The sequence below is a fragment of the Lathamus discolor genome, chromosome 2 (assembly GCF_037157495.1).
Source record: "Lathamus discolor isolate bLatDis1 chromosome 2, bLatDis1.hap1, whole genome shotgun sequence".
NCBI classification, from domain to species: Eukaryota; Metazoa; Chordata; class Aves; order Psittaciformes; family Psittacidae; genus Lathamus; species Lathamus discolor.
Genome location: NC_088885.1, coordinates 97,686,822 through 97,704,590, shown reverse-complemented (window position 1 = coordinate 97,704,590; position 17,769 = coordinate 97,686,822). Strand labels below are relative to the sequence as shown.

General features: G+C 44.5%; 2 long non-coding RNA genes across 2 annotated transcripts in view; one reads left to right on the top strand and one right to left on the bottom strand.

The window, feature by feature from the left end:
- LOC136009321 (uncharacterized) overlaps window positions 1–13,597 on the bottom strand; it is a 139,041-nt gene extending 125,444 nt beyond the window's left edge. The window contains exon 1 of the long non-coding RNA XR_010610496.1: window positions 13,442–13,597. This is a non-coding gene — a long non-coding RNA (uncharacterized LOC136009321). The remainder of the gene's footprint in view (window positions 1–13,441) is intronic.
- Window positions 13,136–13,723, top strand: LOC136009320 (uncharacterized). Its single transcript, XR_010610495.1, has 2 exons — window positions 13,136–13,223; window positions 13,554–13,723. It is a non-coding gene; the product is annotated as an uncharacterized LOC136009320 (long non-coding RNA).
- The last annotated feature ends 4,046 nt before the right edge of the window (window positions 13,724–17,769 follow it).

The window sequence follows — 17,769 nt, the reverse complement described above, 5'->3', positions numbered from 1 at the left end:
TAATGAATTACTGTTCAGCATCTGAGCAACAGTAACTGACCCCATGAGTGCTTTTACCAAAATCAGACCCATTATTTCCCACACTGATGAACCATCACAAAGCAATTGAGTTTTTCCAAAATACGAATTCCCTGTAAGAGGGCAATCTACATTCTGTATTTCTACCTGAATTATCAACAAAACCATGTGCTAAGCTTCATTTCATGTATTAACTGAAAACCACTGAAGACTCTTCAGCACCACTCAAGGCCTAACAAAAATTACGTGGTTGCATCAACGCCTAACGTCCTGCAAATTCTTTACTGTGGAGACAGCATAAAAATGCATGATGAATCTCATCTGATCCTCCCACCTCAGGCTGCAGTGGAAGGGCTCATCCTCATCACACATAACAGAAATCACTTGATATGAGGCTCTCTGGAGACTCAGCAAGTATGGAAACAAAGGATGCCAGGCTTAGAGCATCATTCTTTGAAGGAAGAGGGAAGAGGAAGTTTTGCTATGAACAGGTGTTTATTACAGCTAAGTGGTAACTTTATCTTACAGTATGGGCTATTTTTAGGGGTTTTTTTTTAATTCTATTATCAAGGAAGAAAACTACTTAGAAGTGCGGCCAGCACTTCCAGGATTGCACTGAATGAAAACACCATGGATCAATACAGCCTCAAGCACAGCACAGATCCACACAATCCTAGCTTACTGTGCGCTCGCCTCTGCCTCTGGCAAAGTCCATGGAAGGAGAAAGCTTCTGCTACACTTTGATTTTAGTTTCCTTTGTAAACTGCCCATCTATCAAATTCCAGATTAAATTACAGATTCAGGACAGTGACTAAGGCTGTACAAAATCAAGACAAGAACAAATTTAGTGGGGAGCTCCACCTAGCTGGCAAAATTTCTCTATTTGGCCCAGTTTAATTTCATGTAGAGTGAGAGAAGCTACTTCACGGGGCAAGTTCTTTCCATACAAAAGCTCCCTACAGAAACCACAGAGCCAAATGGGTATCCCTCCAAATGCACTGGCAGGATATCACACTAGTGATGGATGCATTGGAGTCCTGAAACAGAAGGTTCCCCTTTCAGAGGTTCTGTTTAGGAGAGTATCAGGGAAAACCAACTCTGCTGACACACTCCTCCACCTTTCTTCCTTCTTGATTACACTAAGAATTGGGAAGAAGGAAAAAAATACTTAGAAATACTTAGGGAAAAAAAAATCACAAAAAAGCCCACAAAAAACATACAGGAACAGGAAGACCAAAGAAAAAGTGTTAGACATGGATGCTAGGTGCACATAACCAAATGCACGTTGCAACTTCGATCCTTTGCCTCTGTGGAAAAAACTCAACAACTTCATAGTCCTTTGTGCTTTAGATTTCCAAAAAAAACAGTGGTAGAGTTGCATGTGAAGGATCAGCAAAGACAACTTCCACTAAATAAATCCATTTTACAGGTAAGCTCAGAATGCCATAAGGTTAATACGCATTCTCCTTCCTCAACAGGCTATCAAAATAAGCTCTATGTAAAGGGACACGGGTCTTTCACAAGCTCTCTTCTGGATTTCTTTTATTGGTCTGGATGGTAAGGAGTTTTTGCACTATTTTAATTACAGCATAGCACAGTTATTGACAGAAGCCATTGCTATCAGGGATGAAGCTGTTCATGAAGCCAGTGGAATCTGAATGCTAGGACAGAAACCTGAAGTCAGCTGAATCCTGTATTACAGCAGGTTAGGACAAAACCAAAACGTAAAGGCACTTTTCCCCAAGTCACAGAACTACCGTGTCTGCCACATAACCTATCATTTCAGGCCATTTTGGCTTCTGGAAATGTCAGACAATAAACATGAAAAAAATTTAACTGCTTGAAGAGGGATCCTGGGACCTAAAGACCAGCATGTCTGACCTCTCTACCAACCAAACCTGTAAAAGCTACTAAATGAAGAGAACTGCCTAATTTCTTAGGAGGGGAGAGGAACGGTTCCTTTGTTTTAATAATGAAGAATTGGTGAGTCATGGAGTGATATTTGAGCAGAACACCAGCTTTCTCACCAGTTCATAACTTCCTTCGCACTGCAAGAAGGCAGGCTTATATGGATCCCATTGGTCCAGCATAATTAAATTTGGTCAAATATATGCTAAACAGTTTCTTGAAAGAACTCTAGTCAATGCATGAATAAATCTGCAGAGCAAGCTATTTTCAGAGTCTCTAAATTGTTAGCTGCCATGAAGAGAACAGGCTTTAGGGGGGGTATTTTATATACATAGAAAGCCTAGATAAGTTGTTTCAAATTCTGGAGCCTACCCTCCTGACCCCTTCCCACCCACCCCCCCACCCCCCCCCCCCCCAGCTTGAGTGGACACAAGGAGCGCAAAACCATGAAGACAACTCTCATAGACTTAAACTTGCTCTTTCTTCCACTGCTGCACATTTCTTCTGGGCCTTCAAACTAAAAAGTTAAAATTCACTCATCTAACTGTAGAGTGAGCACTTGCAGCCCGCAGCAAAGACCCAGCTACAGGAGATAAAAGCGGCACTGTTAGTACAGCAAAAATAAATTTAGTCCAATAACCTGAAGAAAGAAATTACTCAAACCAGCACACATACACAAGATTATTTTATTATTATTACTTTGAAGAGTTAAGTATCACTTTTCATTGCTCACAAATTGTAAAAAGCGGTACACTTGCACAGGCGCCTTTGTTCCTCGTATGGACTATTCCCCTAGTTATCTAATCACTGTGCTTTTTGTTGAGGATGGGAATTGGAGCAGCAATACTCAGCACTTTGTCATAGGCAGAAGTTTTAACCACAGAATTTCTATTATTGCCTTCAGTCTGATTCAGGAAACGTTTCCCACAGGACAACTTCTTGGTATTTCCTAAGAGATGCTGAGAAGACTGGCACTAGAAAACATGTATTTCAGTATTACCTCACTTGCTTTGTACAGGATGTTATTTAAAAAAGTATAAAAAAAGGCAAAAAATCCCAAACAAACATTGGAAAGAGCAGTTTTCTTTCACTTTCAGTGTGATTCAGTCTTGAAGAGGTAATAACCAGCAACTGTATACATTTCTTATTATTAGACTGTGGTGCAGCAAATGCATCTGGCACACTGTACATATAGGTATTCACTGTCTTGGTAGTTATGTTTTTTCCCCAAGTCCATAAAGTTAACAAAATTCAGAAAGTTCAGAAAAAACTTTTCCATTCCTGTCTTGTTTTTTAAAGGCTTCAGGGATGAAAATAAGTACTCTCCACCCCAGGACTCATTCTCAAGGCTGTTACAATTAGCTGCAATTCCACAGACAGAAGTGGCTCCTGTAAAGTGTTCAGGAGAAGTGGTAAGGGAGCTTTGGCCGCAGTATTGCCAAAACACAGACAATACCCAACTCTTGATCTTCACTACCTCGAATTTAGACAGCACCATCTCCTGCGTCTCTAAATGTCTTGAAGAAACTGGTGCTTGGCTGAAAAATCTCTCACTAAGAAACTCAGTGAGGGGGAAAAGGCTTTGCAGTGAGGAATGAGAGACTGAAAAACGATCTTTGACATTACTAAAACATTCTTTGACTACGTGCCCTCATATCACCCCACGGATCATCTTCCACAGCCTACTGAAAGCATATAAACATTTTTATATTATAACCACCCATCAAATTAGCATGTGGCAGGCAACAGAGCAGGCCATGGTCTTCTATATGATTTTACACCGAATTTCAATTATTTCCATCTTTTTATATTCAGGAACAAAGCCTTCCTTCTTTTCCTCAACCGTTACATGCACACACCACGTCCTGTCAACAAGATGTCTCATCTGCTAAAAGCCACACTGCCAATCACCACAGTGACTACTGTCGGGGCTGAGAATGTAAGGCACACTCCCCATGTCAGGTCATCATATCACTGACTCTGTGGTCCCTGGCCGTGGCCCACACTGACTACTTCGGGAGAAGCACAGCACCATCCCCCTTTAGCGGCAGGCATTTTAGGGTCTTTGTGAATCAGAAGCAGCATCACCACCTTAGCATTTAGTAATCCTTGGTGGACCTCTGTCCCCCTGATTTGTCAATCACTGCTTTAACCTGTTTATTCAAACTACCTGCAGGAACGAATGCCACAATGTAATTATTTGCTTGCACTTTTTTTTTTTCCCTTTAAAAGTACCTCTTCTTGCTTGTTTTTAAACTTGCACCCCAAGGACCTCATTTTCCTTTGCTGTTTAATACCAAGAAAGGCATTATTTGCTCCATGCCTTCCTGTCCACCACTTACCTGTCTGCATAGAGCCATCATATTCAACCCCTCTTCCCTAAAATCTATTATTTAAGGGGAAAAACTTTTCAGCCCTTGTATGAAAACCATTCTAATGATCCTTGTTCCTTACTTGAGTTTCTTCCAAATTCTACTCTATCTTCCTTTCAATAAGGTGACCCAAAATCCATGCAGTTTTCAAGAAATGCATGGATCCATATAACAGCCTGGTAAGTCTTTGGGTGGTTTTTCTTTTTGCTCTTTCTACCCCTTCGTAGCATTGTTCTGCTCGCTTTTTTTGACCTCCATTGGGTATCAAGCTGACATTTCCACAGAACTATTTACAATGAGTCCAGGATCCTTCCCGAGTGGTAACAGGTAATTTAGAGCACATCACTGTGTATGTATAATGAGTTGTTTTTCTCCATGTGCATTATTTTGCACTTATCAATTCTGAATTTCATCTGCCATTTTCTCACTCAGTCAGGCAGAATTGCAACATTTTCTGCACTGCTTTACAGCCAGCTTGAGTTTTGATTTCTCCGAAAGCTTTGTCATACCCTCCATTCTCCTCAGACTGCTTTTAAACATGAAAATACAGAGACAGCTGCACGATGTCAGATCAGTGATCCCCCTAACCAAGCATTCTGTGCAATAGTGACAAAGAAAGAGATACTTCGGCAGCAGCGTCGGAACACAGTCCCTGGAAGAGTCTTCACTCTCAGCCATTCCCGAATTTCCACGCTGTCTTTACAGCTACTCTCTACGGCTTGCTTTTCCATGCGGCTCTCTCCTTGGACCCAGGCAAGTTTCTAGTATTTGTCATGTCCCCAGGCGAGGAATTTCGGAGCTTAGCGACACACTGTGCAAAGAACCACCTCCTCTTGTTCTGAACCTGACACCCACCAGCTTCCTTTGGCACCGCAGACACTCGGTCTCTAGTCAACCTCTAATGACACCCATGATTCCATGGACTTCTGTTGTTGAAGACTGAGCCATTTGTTAGCTATTTCAGAACAGATTTACAGTTTCTTTAGGCTCAGGCCCAAAATACAACTATCAAGCAAAAGGACTACAACAGCCAGATCAACGCTGTCCAATACTTTTCCTGGAAAAAAATTACAGTGGGTATTTTCTCCCTGCTATTTAATCACCTTACTCCCATTCAAATGCAAGCTGTAACAGATCAGTGAGGTTCTTGCCCCAAGAACAGCTGCCACACTCCTGCAACAGTTCATAAATTTTACTGTTGCATTTAAAACAATCAATAACATGTCTGTAAATTGAAAAAAAGAAATACAGTAAGAATAGATGTGCAGAGGAAGAAGGGAAGGGGCAAAAAAAGGAAGCTAAAGTTTTAGAAGCTTTAGAAACATTCTTCTGTGTTGCTCTTCCGCTTGGCTTTCTATTGTCTCCTCTTTGATTGGGATTTTTCTTCACCCAGAAAACAAGCCGAAGTAGCATTTCTACTGCTGGCCAGCAGAGTGAAAGTTCTGAGGACATAAGTCATGAGGCAGTCCTGTGCAAAAACTGCACAGGAATAGCGAACAAAATTTACACCAGTTTTTCTGTATTTTTACATACATTATTATATTTGGGCTTTTTTAAAAGAAATGAGATCATCTCTTGTCTATACCTTAGGGATTTATTCCTCCCCCCCCCCCCTTGGTCATTGTGGAAAATCGAGACTGAAGCAAGTGAATTTTACACTTAATTCTGAGGACAGGGAGGTTTATAGTCATTGTGATGTGTTCCAGGAATGAATCCCTCAGTTGTGGGCTAGCTGCAGAAGCAGTTTGTCTCTCCCATTCACTCCTCATTTTGCCAACAATGCCATTGTTCCAGTGGAATGCAGCTGTCATGAGCAGCCGTGACTGCAGAAGGTGTTCCCTCAGGCGGCTTGGGCCTTCGCCATCAAGCATTGTAAAGTCTAAGACCAAAACCAAAACCTTGAACTCGTCTTGGTACTCAGCGGGGTTACAGTGCAATGAGCAGAGCTTCAGGGTGCTATGCTTTCAGCAGCCTGTATTACGGAGGAGATGAATTGCTCCATTTTGCGTCAGCTTTGCAAATCTATACCATATGACTGGCTACTAAAAGTCAGTAGCCAAGTAGAGCACAAGGATTCACAGCTTCTAAAGTTATTGTGAAATTAAGGGGGGGAGGGAGTGGTTCAGTATTTATACAGGCGAGCGGCACAATCTGAATTCAGGAAACTGTTTAAATATAAATAAATCTGTACAATTATGCATCCATGACTCTACTGAATCCCACACGCTGTTCAGCCAAGAATTTATTTTAGCTTAATGCTTAACTCCTTCAGTTTTAAGAAACAATTAGGACAGTTTTCAAGAAGAAAACATTCACCGCTCATGTAAAGATGTGAAAGCATACACGCAAGCTCACATTTGCTATTATTAGACCAGGATGCACAAACTGATTTTTCTACAAGGGCAATTCAAACCTCACTCAGAAGCAGAGGTTAACAATGTTTTGTCTACATTGACGAATTTTGCGAAAACAATCTCTAAATCAGTCTTGCTTAAAATTGCAGCACTTCAGTATGACATTTTCATGCTTTCCTCTGATTCTTAAACTCTCCCGATGCACTTACTCCAGCCTCTGTGACCTGCAAGAGATCTTCTCCAATATTACCAAGACGTCTTACCTTCCATTCCTCCCATTTTATCCGTCCAAGTTCTTGCAACAATTGCCAAATCATTTACCTTGTTCAACCACCCTTCTCCTACCCATCTCCACCAATAACTGGCCCAATGTCCAGATGATCACAGCCAAGAACAATCATTTAAGCCTCTATCACCCATTTTTTTTAGCTTTTCCCCATGACTGACCACGGAGATTCAAATGAAATTAAAGCACTCTGCAGAGGGTTGTATTGGTTATTTCTATCTTTCGTTACTTTTGTAGCACTTCTTCCACAACTAAAGCACAGGCAGTGCTAATTAAGCACATCATGCACTTTTTTATTACCAAAGTAATTGAAAGAAAGCAATAAACTCATCCAAGTACATTTCTGTAAAGTAAGTTCTGAGAAAGCATGCAGTATCTTATTATCACTCTGACCCATGGAATTACAAGGGCTAGCATGATAATAACCAGCGCCCCTCCCACAAAGACCACATTGCCACTCCTCACATACTTCCAAACACCTCCAATCACCTTGGGGAATGGGAAATGGAAGGCAGTCACCAGTCCTCCATGACCACTTGCCACTCTATGGCTCTAGAGGCCTTAAGAATATTAAAGACAGACTCTTTTCCTCAAAGAAATAAGAGGGATCGTGTCACAGGCTTTCATCTCCTTCCCAGTGCAAAAGTCTTGGCTTTGCCACGGAACACTGAGCAAACTGCAGACCAATTAAGCAGGAAAGAGAAGTTCTACTTACTCATAGAAGACACCATCATAAGGAAAGGCATGCACAAATCTCATCATACATAAGTAGCTCTGTCTCAGTTACATGCCAGATCCCACAGCAAAACTTCTTTCTAGTTTCTATTCATGACTGAAGTTAGTTCTCAATGACAAAGTCAATAGCAGAAGAGTGCATAATGAAAACCAAATGTCAAAAAATGTTTAGAAAAAGGCTGAAAGCAGCACAAGAAAAAGCCACATGCTTTAGACATTAACAGGTTTCATTAGCACTTCTTCCACAAGACAACCAGCTTGGGGGAAAACAAGTAAATACAAGTTTTATTAAAACCCTAGAAAGCTAGCAAATCAGTCCTTATTTTTAATACAAAAATAACCAAACAAAACTAGTCAACTAGGGAAGTGTGAAACAGAAACTCCAGAACTGGCCTATTGTGGAAAGAAGGAGACCCAAACCAGAGACTGGAAACTCTACAGTATAAGGCAGAAGACATACTACAGTGAAAAGAAGAACAGAAGGCAAAGAAACCAAGAAGGGCATTTTTAAGTGTGACCACAGACATAAACTGAAGGTTGACATTAACAAACCACATTATCTTGTGCTCTTCTGCTTACGATGTCCTGCTCAAACCATGAAGTTAGCCCATTTTTGCTTCTTATGAAAAGAAAAAGGCAACAAAGAAAACAACTTAAAGCTTTTTTTTTAGAATATGGAACCCTTGCACACAGCGTTGTTACAATCATATTCAAGAACTGTACCAAGCCACACTTTTTACTTTTTTAAAACCAGATTTTAATATAATCATGTGCATTGTTATATTCCATCCAAACATGTTTTTCTAACTTAACTTTTCTTCACTTCAACAAATTAAACATTTCTGGAAAAGCAGCAACGTGAATTTGCTCAAGATAAATGTTAGCAAAGCTGCTCCTAGACAACATCACAGAACTAATAGAATGGTTTTTTTTGCTCTTATTCAGAAAAGACATGCTGAATTCTGTAAAACAGACTGGAATGATTTCACTGACGAAAGTCTCCCACTCTACCTGAAGTTAGAGAGCAAACCTTTAAAAAAGATATTCCAAAGAAGGCATGATTTTTTCGTGAAGTACTGAATGTACAATATTGTCACATTAACATCAGATTTTCTTGTGATCCAAGTGTTATTTTTACCATTTGCAATGACAGAAACACCATCAATTAGCTTGATCACAGACAGCACCACTGCAGAGGACGTTTTGATCACAAACAGCACCACTGCAGAGGACATTTTGATCACAAACAGCACCACTGCAGAGGACGCTTATTCCCAGCACTGAGAATTAAGAATTAAGCCTGGGGAGACAACTATAAAGGAGACTAGTTTTTTTGCTTCATTACCGTACTCTCAAAGCCATTATGGCTTTGTGCCATATTCGTTTTCTCTGCTTTGTTTTAACTTGTCTTCTATTCAAACAAGTCATCACTACACTGGTAGAATTACTACCCATGCAAGTGAACTAGAGAAGTCATTTTTTGTTTTAAGTTGGGACCCACCAAGATGACCTCTACTTCCCACCTTTTCCATCCTCCTTAATTCAAAGCTTTGGGATCCAGCACTGAGAAGTGACACAGTGTTAAAGTCAGCTTTCCTCCCACTGTTGAGTGTCTCTTTTTTCCACAGGAAGAGAATTCACTGCATAGCTAAGTGCTTTTGCTATCAAAAACCTTTACATGGCCAGTAAGTAAAACACTTAATCCCTGCAGGAGACCTTTAGGCATCAAATGACAAAAGGCTCCTTAACAAAAAGCTCAAGATCAGTTTAATGGAAGCTTGTTAACAATTTTTTGGTCAAATACATCTAAAGATCTCAATTTCCCCACCAGTGACACTGTACAATAGCTCTCCCAAAGTTGTCTTTGAAATATCACAGGGTGGAAATATGAAGTCAACTTCCCCTGAAAAGACAGTGCTGTGACTCAACTCCACCACTCTGAGAAAGACAAGTTAGACTGAGAGCTTGTTCGTAAGTAAATCCTTTCATCCTTTTCACCTGCCTCTGAACAGCTGCAAATGGCTTGGAATTCGGATTTTGTGAATGACTAGGTAAAGGCAAAGATACCAGCCATCCCACTGATAATGTCGCAGGTAACCTATCCTACTGCAACAGTGAAAAACAGAGGAAATCTGTCACGGGTAACCAAGCTGCTCCTAGTTAAAGCTCACCCATGCAGCCATTTTGCTCTGTAGAAAAGACTCTTCAGAAAACTACAAACCTTACAGATAAAGCAACTGCAGAACCTCCGAGTTTCTCTCAAAGAATGAAGTTACTGAAGAAGCAAGCCACCTTCCTTGAGCACTGAAGCTGGCATTACCATCAAATCAGAACTCCCCAGAAGGCTGACAGTCTGTACGATGTTCCAGGAGGCCGCGTACATCAGAGAAAGGTATACCTCCAAAAACCTGCAAGATTCTGAAATGCTCTAACACCTCCGAGAAACTACTATGTCCAGTATGCCCTAGAAAGAGGACAAAACATTAGGACTGACAAGTATCATGATTCATCCCACCGCTAGTTGTAAAATTTTCACTTTATATGATGACAGAAATGAACTTGTCTACTCTGCCAGGGCTAAATACTTACAACTCCCCAAACGCACAGAACTCAGTGGAAATCTTGAATCACTGAACTGGCTAATTCTCTTAATGGGAGAAGATTTGTTTGGTTTAATTCCTTTGATATAAAAGCACAAGATGAATGTAGCACCAAATAATTTATAACTTATAATTTAAGCAAACCAATCAAGTTTTAGACGTTGACCTACAAAATTAAGCACAAATATACCACACTAGAAAACTTATTAAAGTGGCTGGGTTTCCCAAAAGCCCAAGCACTAGAAGATTTACATTAATTACTGTTACATCACTTACTGCTATTTACATTTACTTTGTTACTCCTTTGCTCAGACTTTTTGCAAGAAAAACACACACTGGTGGAAGCAAATAAGAGGTATGAGATGACCAGTAACCGTGTGATCCCCTAACTAGAAAGTTTAAAACTAAAGCTAGGTAATAATTTACTTATTATTAGCAAAAGTTTAAGTACTAGAATTAGATTTATTTTTCTAGAATTGTTTTTCAACAGGTTGTTCAGCCAGTCAAGCAGGCCTATCTTTGAACTCAGTCCTATAAATTTAGGATGCAAGCGCGATGCCCAAACACCAGAAGCAAATATGCTTCCCTGCTTTCATCAAAAGAGGTTACTCAGCCATCTAACACTGCTGTGAATAGACCCATAGCTACTGACATCTAGACTGGCCCAAGCATTTGTCTACCCACTTAAACCCCAGGGATACCATGTAATCACAAAAAAGTTGTCCCATGCCTAAAGCAACAGGCAGCTATCTTAGCGATGCGTCCCATTGCTAACCAAGCCCAAACGCCTGCCAGTATCAGAGGAGCAACAATAAGAACCCTCCTTAGTGTACTTCAGGCAAAATTAGTGCAGTTCATCCAGCTGCTCACTTATCCAACATTAGCTCAAGAGCTGTGGGGGCGGTAGCTCTGGCAGAGGAAAAGGCAGCAAGTCACTGGGGGAAGACTTGCATCTTCCGCCAGCACAGCTGCTTGCAAAATGAATTATCTTGCTATACTCCTTGCCCTGAGGGGCCTAGCACATACAGATGACACTGAGACCAGCCTATCACAGCCACTTTTACAGACGACTGGTTGGTACAGCACCTGCCCGAGCTGTGAGAGCGTGACATTCGCTCCCCTCTTCGACCTAAAGGGATCCAAAAGAGCATTGCCTTCTTCCCAGGAGATGGTTGCAGCCCGTGAGACATCCATTGTGCAGCAGGGAACACATTACCTGTATTTCTAACAAGAAAATAAAGTATATATGTATTCCCTGAAATTCCATCTGGGATCTCTATCTCAGACTAGAAGGAGAGAAGCAAGATCACCAATGTTACCACTTCTGCTGCACAATCCACTCCACAAAGTCTCATGCCAACTGTAGAGCAACTACTGCATCACTAATTCACAGTCAACACGGAAACAATAACCTAAAACACATGGCTGCAAACTGCCACAGTCAGGCCTTGCTACACAGCCAGGCAAGAGTGAGAGCAGACCACACCACCTGCTGCTGGCACGCACTTCACCCTCCCAGGAGGAGAGGTGCCCTTTGGCGTTCAGCTGCCCTGCTCAGAGGGGCCGAGGCGCGGGCACCGGGAAGGGGCTGACCCTTTTCATGCCTAACCGAGAAGAGCCCCACGCACCCCGCGGGCACAGCCTTCCACGGCGCCGCGCCCATCGCCCCGGCCTGACCCAGAACCCTGTTACAAGTGCGCAATTACGACGTACACAACGAGCCGTGCCGCACTACTGCCTCACCAAGAGGAGGGAAGCAGGCTCTACGAGTAAGCAAGCACCGACTGAGCAGGCCCGCCCTCCCGACCCCCTCGTAGCCGGAGAGGGCTCCCCTCCGCAGCACCAGCCCCCCGCGGCGGCGCCGCCCAGCAGCCGCTCGAGGAAACGAGGCAACGGTCACCAGGGCAATGGGGGCCGGCAGCTCCCCGGGGAAGCTCCGAGAAGCAACGGCGGCGGCGGCAGCAGCACCGCCACCACGGCCCGCGCCCACTCCTGGCACCCGCCACCGGAAGTTTATTTATAGATTGGCCGGATACGTGCTGACGTCACGGAGAGCACCGCCCCCGTGCGTCAGCGTAAGGCGTACGTAATGGGAACGTGACACACGCACGGAGAGGGCTATTTATAGCCGGTAGAAGGCGGAGGGGGGGGGGGGGGGGGGGGGGGAGGTGCGCGCGCCGTTTGTTTGACATCCGCACGCGCTGCCGGGGGGCGGGGCCACGCAGGGCCAGGCCACGCCCCCTTTCCCTTTCAACCTCCCCCCCCCCCCCCCCATAGCGGAGGGTGAGGGAAGCTGGGCAGAGCGCGACGGGGGCGGCGCAGGGCTGCGGCCGGGGCATTCCCGCTCCTCACCCACCCCCACACCGGGAAAAACCCCACGGAAAATAAACGCGTACGAGCCGGCTTCCGGGAAGCCGGGTGTCCGCCCGGGGCGCTGTGCCACAGAGCCCCGGCTCGCTCCTCCCGTACACTGCGTGGGCCCCGGCGGCAGCTTCTAAACACCTCTCCCCTTCTCTCCCGTGCTATCCCGCCCCGGCGGGCCCACCCGTGAGGGCAGAGCGGGCCTGCGCCGCGGCAGGTGCCGTGCCGCCGGGCCGGGGCTGCGTGGGTAGCGGTGCCTGCCGCTTAGCGCCGCGATAAGTCCCGTCCCCTTTAGTCCCGAAAGTTGCGGAGAGGCTCCGCTGAGTTTCCGCTCCCTCCCTGGGGACGGGCGGCTGCGTGTCCCCAGGAGACCCCTCTGCGGCAGAGCCCGGCCACGGCGGTGGGGCCGGCGGGGCGGTGCGAGGGGAGCCCCGGCGGGGCCGGCGGCGCGCGGGGACACCTGTTGGCGCCGCGTCCGCCGTCACGCGGCGCTCAGCTGGGAGGGCGCGCGGCCGCGTCACGGGACCGGGCGCGCGTGCAGCCGCCCGCCGTCACCTGCCCGCGGGGCCGCCGGCACCGGAGTGGAGGGGTACGGAATGCGGGGGGGGGGATGGGGGGGGGGGAAAGGCGGGGGTCCCTCCCCCTCCTGAGGTCGGGTCATTGTGTGTCTCCCCCCCCATCCCCAGGGTGAAGTGATGGGCCCCGGGAAACGCCGCGATAAAGGGAAGGTCTCTGCTAAACTGGGGTTAAAAGGGGGTTAAAGCCAACCGGTATCATGCTGGGGGGGGGGGGCACCCTTTCACTCACCCGTTCGCCGGACGCGGCTTCGGTGCCGGCTGTGGGAGCGAGTGGATCTCTGTTAGGTAGCTGGGGCAGTGAGGTTTCCAGCGCTAAAAGCTCCTCTCTCACGCTTATCAAGGCAGATGAAAAATTAACAGGGTTTAATGGATGTGCCAAAGAGCCTGCGGGGAACGTGGAACCCTCCAGAAATGATGGTCATACGGCAAAGCCATTAAAAGGCCGGTTGAAGAGGTGGAAAGGAAGTGATCGTGCAGTGACATAATTTTTAATAAAGGCCTATTCGCGGTACCGATTCGGGTCCTTGTAATTAGAAAATGCCGTGCTTGGGAGAGGTATCCTGAAGGGTAAAAAATGTGGAGTTCAGTGGTGTTATCCATCTGTTGAAAACAGGATAGTATTTGTCTTCATTTAAGAGCAGCAGCATGGAAAATGAAGGGAATTGCCTGAACTCTTGAGGGTACAAATACTGCAAATGCAAGTTACTGTTTCATAACAACAAAAAAAATATACAACAGGGAAACAGCATAATCAAAGATTTCTCATTCAGGACAGATGGCAGGAAAGTTATTTTCCCCCACTACATATGGGATAATCGGTGGGGAATTTTGGTAGGATGAAAGCACCAGAGCTCTGAGACTCAGCACTTGAAAGCTTTGGTGAAGGAAAGAGAAGATGGGAATGAGATTTGTGTTTAAAATGTCCCGGAACTTCTAATTATGCATTAGTTTCCATTGCCAAATTTAACTGCAACATGACAAAACTCTTGCCTCATCATCCCCAACAAATCTCTTAAGAAAAACACCCAACAAACATATTCTAGTAAAAAACCCAGAGGAGACTGTTCAAACACGAATTCCCTTGCTGCACAATGTTCCAGTTCCCGTCCTGCAAAGCAGAGTATTGAGGTCAGCCAACCCTGTGCAGAAGGATGCTGACTTTGGTCTTTGCAAAGGCACTTGCTGGTGTTTTCTGTCAGTGTCACGGGGATTAGAGGGAATGGATTAAGACTCCGCTTCTCTGAAAATGGGCAGGTCCCGTTACTAGAAAAGCACATGCACCTCCTGCGGCGAGCAGCTCCGCTGGTTTTCAGTTCCACCGCGGGGCTTCCTGTTTGCTTCTGCAAAGCCCGAGCACCCAGGGGAGGATAACTTAAGCAAGCAGGAGAAGAGGTGTGGAATCTCTCTTCCCTGTCGATTCTCCCCCTCGTCTCCATCACTGAAACACGTATTCTGTCTGTGATTGTGGATCTCTCTCTACTCTAGGTGCCCCAGAAGCAGCGACGATTGTTTTCTAAAGCTGCATTTAGATGGTTTTGACATTCACTTCTTGATGCTCCAGAATTTTGCTATTTGAACCACATCACTGCCTCTTGTAGCACTCCACCTGTAAGTTTTTGTGTAGCGTGTAACTGCAATCAGATAAGCCTGTCAAGTTCTTGGCTCATTGAAACAGAAGGGAGGAAAGTCAGGAATTCAGCTTCTCTTTCAGTTTAACTTTCAAGATCAACTTTCCAAGACACATTTCAAAGCTCAAATGCTTTCCTGAAGAGCGTGAGGCAATAGCATTCTCCTTTGCCTTTCTCATAGCTTTTCCTGCAGAAATGGGAGCGGGCTCCTCCTCTTTGGTAAAAGAGGAACAGCCCGGCTTCCCTTATGTCCTGGTTTCAGCTGGGATAGAGTTAATTTTCTTCCTAGTACCTGGTACAGTGCTGTGGTTTGGATTTAGGATGAGAACAATGTTGATAACACACCAACAGTTGTTGCTGAGCAGTGCTTACACCAAGTCAAGGACTTTTCTGCTCCTCACCACCCTACCAATGGCTGGGGGTGCACAAGGACCTGGGACGGGACACAGCCACAACAGCTGACCCCATCTGACCGAAGGGATATTCCACACCATATGGTGTCATGCTCAATATATAAACTGGGGAGGAAAGCTGGCCGGGCACCACTGCTCAGGATCTTGACTGGGCACTGGTCAGTGAGTGGTGAGCAATTGCATTGTGCATCACTAGTTTTGTATATTATTATTACTATTATTAATATTATCATCATCATCCCTTCTGTTTCTGTCCGATTAAACTGTCTTTGTCTCAACCCACCTACTTTTTCCCCCCAGTTGTTTCCTCCATCCTCCTGGGGCGGCAGGGGGAGTGAGTGAGCGGCTGTATGGTGTTTAGCTACCTGCCGGGTTAAACCATAACACCTAAGCTGGTCCAACAGCAGCACACCTGCACTCAGCGCACTTTGCTCCTTCTGTCCGTAAGTTTGTTTTGGCACTGCTCACTCCTGCCATCTCCAGAGGGCTGCACAGAGGAGCGTGCATAACGCAGCTCCAGGTACGACATTTCCAACCCGCTACAGACTCTGGCAATCATGACTTGGTGTTTTCACTCAAGTTTGGCTTTCAAGATGATTTTCACAACCCCAGAGGCCAGACTCTGAACTCATTGGAGCTAGGGCCATAAGTTCAGGCCTAGAGAGCATACACCACATAGACCAGAGCATACCTTGTCTCTCATATACAGTGCGGGGGACAGAAATGGAACTGACTCCATCAGCTCACTCTAACAGTGCATCTCAGCTGATTCAGAGGTGCCAGAAGGCTTAGACATAATTGAAGAAAGCTGATGCTTAAACTCTCTTAACATGTGATGTGATATTAGAGCCCACTCCTGATCTTCAAGATGTGACAAGCTTGAAAGAAACAGACTAGATCTTCTCAGGTAAATTACTCCTTTCTTTATACAAGAAAAAAAGGAATCATTGCCATTGAGGGGTCCAAGGCCTTGTGCATTATTAAGACATAAACAATAATAATAATTAGTTTTCATTTCTGTGCCTTTACTTCCTAAATCCCCTGTTGTAACTTTACAGATGGGGGAAAAAACACAGGCAGAGGTAAATGGAGCTGTGCAAAGGCACAAGCCAGGACAGAAAGGAAGCAAAAAGCAAAACCTGATGGTTGGCTGCCTTGGCAGATGGACTCTGCCACTGTCTTCTCCTAAAACCCCTTGGACTACCCCAGCTGAGAAACTTTTGGAAATGGGTAGTTTGGACAGCACAGTAATGAGAAGGGAGAGAAACAGACAGGGAAGTAGTAGGAAGGAAAGAAAAGGCAGTCCAAGAAGAGGTGAGAGAGACAATAAATGAAACGCAATGCCTGGTAACATCGGTTGATGGTCTGGAGATCATTAAGAGTAAAACAAACAGCATAACCGGAAAGATGAGGTAATAAGAACAGATGGAATGTAAAAGGTTCTGCTCATAGAAAGATGTTAGGAAAAGTAAATAAATAACAAGTTGATGCTTTTGAGGAGCTATCGTCTGTCAACACGAACAGAAAGTAGTAGTCTGCCAGAACGGCAGTGCCTGCTGAACAAGCCTTGATGACTATCTGGGAGAAATTATTATTTTCTTTACAATGATACAGTTGCATTTCTGAAGTACTCAATGTGGTAAGTAAAGAGACTCCTTCTTAGGAACAGAGATTGACAATCCAGTCAAAAATGAAACTGAGAAATTAAGGGCTTAGAAGAAAGCCATGGGAAAAGAACTTAGAAAATAATAATGATAATTGCTATTATTTTATTAATTATACAGTAGAGGAGAAAAAAATATTAACTTTTGGGGTTTATAAACGAGCCCCACGGCCTCGATTCTTCATTAAAATCCATCTCTCTATAATAAATATTAGACTCTTCAAGATCTTTGCCCAGGATAAGATGAGCTTGAGCTTTTTCTTTTTTTTCCCCTTTATCTGATTTTTCCTTAAGTGAAGACAATGAAATAAGATTGTCCTTCTGAAAGATTCGAGGCCAATGCGAAATGTAGTTCTTTTGTATCCATGATAAATCCAGTTTAAAGCTGCTTCATTATTGCATAATTAATGTACTTAAGATACCTCTGAATGCTCCTTCATCTCCTTATTTAATAATCTGCTGTGCTTGCATGTCTGAACCTTGTCTGGTCCTGGCTTCTCCCATTCCTAATCAGCTCTTACGTGGGCAGCATGAATTATACTCTCAACAGCCCCTCCACTTAATATGATCACAGTTTGGTCTGTGGGTTTCTCTGAAAGGCAGTCGCTCCTTTGGTTAACATGTAACCTCCTTTACTTTTAATTTTGGATCTCCACAAGCAAGAAAGAATCGCCTATTGTCTTACAAGCCAGGCAAAGTGAACAGGCTGAGTCAGTCCAGGAATATTCAAGCCTCCCCATCTGTGGTATTGCAGAATTCCAGGGCAATTCCACCAGTTGGTGGAGCTTCTGTCTGGGAAAACAGAGCTATTGTGAACAAAGCATACTGCACATATTTCTAACATTCATAAAAG